Raw genomic sequence first — 3,678 nt, forward strand, 5'->3', positions numbered from 1 at the left:
AATCTGCTCTTTCAGGCCTTCCAACATTTGCCCTGCTCTTCCAAATTTATAATTCTCTTTGTCTAAGTAGCAGGAAAAAAAGGTGCCATGGTGAAAGATATTAAAGCAAAAGTAACCAGTACTGTGCTCAAAAGAAGTATTTCTCAAGCTGAGACATTGTTCACATTTGTCCACCAAAGGGTGAATTCCCTGTCTTCTGCGAATGTGGGACAATATTTGTTTACTATTTGGTAGAACCATTGAACAGGGGACCCAGCAACCCTAGTGCAAGTAAGACTCTCAGTGGGCTGCCTCAACAGCAGTGTTCCAGAGACAGGTACATAGAAGAGATTTGCTGTTCCCCTTTATACACAACAAAGGTGGCTACAGGTCAGCTAATTTGACTAGATATTCCTGTTGACTGCTCTCAACGCCTTTAATCCTAGCCTGGACTAAACACATAACCTGGGGTTTCCTCTCAGGCTTTTACTACTCCAAATAGGCTTTTCAGTTTTTATTTTCTGGTTTTAAAGAAAGATTCATAGACGGTCTGGAGCTCGGCTTTCATTTTGGTCTAAGGCTGTCTCCCATTAAAAAGGGAGCATCTCAGTGCCTGGTACACTTGGTATTTAGGTCAGAAGCAAAAATACATAGGTTTATTAATTAAATACAATGCTAAGTCAGGGATAAGGCCAATCGTTTAAGTGTTTAGAAAGACTTGAAAGGGAGGGATATGCCCAATTCTGATTTGTGCCGGGGACAAGCCAGGCTGGGTCACACATGAATCCAAATATGACTTCTAACACCATGGAGCTTCTTGTGAGGTCTACCAGGCACATTTCACCCATAAGACCTCCATGAAAAGCACTTGAATCATGATCTCTCTCCTCAAGCAACCGGTCTTCATATGCCACCTGTGTGGTGTGGCCCCAAGTTGCTCACACAGTCCTTTTTCATTGGCTTTTTCTTGGGCTTTGGGCAAAACCAAGCCAGTGGGTAGCCATGAAGTTGGACCAGTAGCCACTGCAGTAACCACCAGTGAGAAGACAGTGTTCTCAGACTCAGGGAGCAGAGTCCGTGCAATCCAAACAGACGTGTTTCTTTGTGGGTAGAACAACCAACTCATTGCTGTCAAGTCAATTCTGACCCATAGCTCAAAGATGAAAGAATTTGTTGAAGGTGTGGTTTATTTTTAGCTTGTTCTTTCACATTACAGCTATATTCTAGTGATATCTAAACTCAACAGAATTGCTCTCAGACACACTTTCCCCACTTTGACAAGATCATCTGTCAGCTTCCCAGGAGGGCTGAGCTCCAGCCCAGGGATAACAAGGATTTTGGAGGCCACTGTCTGACATTAGCGATAACATAAATACCTTAGGCAACCATTTCCAAATGTATCTAATCTAGACATACAATTCTGATTTTTTAGATCATAATTCTGAGAATGATTATTTCCACTGAGTATTTTTCTTCTCAAGTTAGGATAAACAATCTATGTTTCCATCAGCCTAGCTTGCCTTCCTTGGCAAAAGTTTGTCCTCTCCAACTTTTGTTCTCTTTTCTTCCTTATCCTGATAATCCCAATAGTACTGCCAACCCCATGGTGAGAATGAAGAAGAGGAGACCTCTCAAATGATTTTCACGATTCACATCTTAATTTCATTGAGATTCAAAGAAAGGGCATTTTGACATTTCATCTCTTCTTTAAGACAAGCAATGTGGCTGTCTCCGAGACAAATGATCTAGATTTTCTGAGGTTCTTTTTCCTCCCATATAAAATAAAGGAGTGGATTACATGTTTTCTGAGGTCCTGTTCACTTTTAACTTTGTGATCTATAAAATGGCTTTTTAATAAAAGTGCCAGAGAAAGGAGAAGCTATGATGCATGTCATCCCAATGACAAGTCTATTGGACAGTCCTAGATCAGGAATCAAAATCCTTGTAGTATAAACTAGCAGTTGTTAACTGCTGTTGAGTCATGGCAACAGAAGGAAACACTGTCCAGTCTTGTGTCATCCCCATGATGGGTTTCGTATTGGGCCGTTGTGTTGTATAGAATTTCCATTGGTGATTTTCAGAAGTGGATCCCTACGCCTTATCTTCATGTGGTTAACCTGGAAGGTCCACTGAAACCTGTTCAGCTTCATAGCAACACACAAGCCTCTACTGACAGACAGCTGGTAGCAGCACATGTGGGTGCACTGCCTGGGAATCGAACCTGCACCTCCCTCATGAATTCTATCACTCAACCACCACTGCCCGCCCCCAAGGCAGCAGTAGGAACTTCTTTAACCACTCCAATGCTTTAGCTTTGAAAGCTGTAAACTGAGATCATGTTGATCAAACAAAGCAATGTACAGGAAAGTTTTGAAAATAAAATCATACACAAAAACCAGGGGTTGTTATTAGGAGAATAGAAAAAAAGCTCAGAAACCATTTATCAGCCTATGAGTTTTAGGTGTCTGTTCATCTTAAAACACAGTAGCTTGCCATTTCTTTCTGCCTATGTAGCATAGTGCCTAAGGCACTTGACTGCTAACCAGAAGGCTGGTGGTTCAAACCCACCAGCCACTCCTCGGAAGGAAGGTTGGGCAATCTACTTCTGTAGTTATACCACCTTGGAAACCCAAGGAGGGGGTAGCTATGAGTTGGGGCTGACCCGACGGCACATAACAACAACAACATGCAATTCCCATAGAGATACTGCCTTGGACACCCAAGGAGGGGTTGCTATGAGTCAAATTGACTCAACAGCAGTGAGTTTGTTTTTTTTTTAATGCAACTCCAGCAGCTGCTCTGGAGTAAAAATTTGCCAATGGTAGTAGCAAGACAATAGTATTTTGCTAGTGGAGAAGCCATGATTTTTAAAAATTGCTAAAAAGAGCAACTGCTGAAAATGAAAGCTTGATTTGGACATTTTGGCAACCTGTACTGGTTTTGTAACACCAAATTATGTTAGACATTTCAATGTTTTCTAGTACATTCCACTGGAGAGTGTTCCAACATAAAGCCATGGTGTTTCATATTCAAGCTTTAGTCCTGCCTCTGAGTTGCAGGGCAATCTTAGAAAAATGGCTAAAACTCTCAAGTTCCCCCAGTTACAAAATGGATAAACAGATACTCAGAGGTTTCACACATTTCTCTGCTAGTTAGGAAGTTAAAGATAATTTATTAAAAACATTTCTGAAACCTCTTTAAGTACTTCCAATTAAAGATACTGTAATGTATCCAAAACCTTCCATCTGGCTTTACATAGTTGGAATGCCTAAAATGGTGCTTGTAAATAAAATCTTACGAATGTGTTAGAGAAGAGGTATGAAATGCCTTTAGAAACTGAAGGATACTTTTTAAACTCCTAAATTGGTTAAATATGTAAGCTTTTGAAATTGGTTAAGTATGTAAATTTATGTTTTCAAAATTAGGTTTTCTAAAAGCACAATCTGCCTGCAGGACTATTTACACTAAGCACCTGAAGCTTTAAGAGAGATTAGAAGCTTGAGCTGTCTGCATGTACTATGGCATTTTAAGGCATGCCAACTACATCACTGATCTGGAACCCAATGAAGAGCCTCTAACTCTGGGGAAAAGATGTATTCCCCTGGAAATTTCATAATACTGGGTGTTAAAGGATAACCAAGAATAATAGACAGGCTGAAGATTTTCTTTTTTTTCCCAACAAAACTTTTTTTTTTTTTT

This window comes from Orycteropus afer, unplaced genomic scaffold (genome assembly GCF_000298275.1).
Source record: "Orycteropus afer afer isolate SDZICR_OR568_19922 unplaced genomic scaffold, OryAfe1.0 scaffold00023, whole genome shotgun sequence".
NCBI lineage: Eukaryota > Metazoa > Chordata > Mammalia > Tubulidentata > Orycteropodidae > Orycteropus > Orycteropus afer.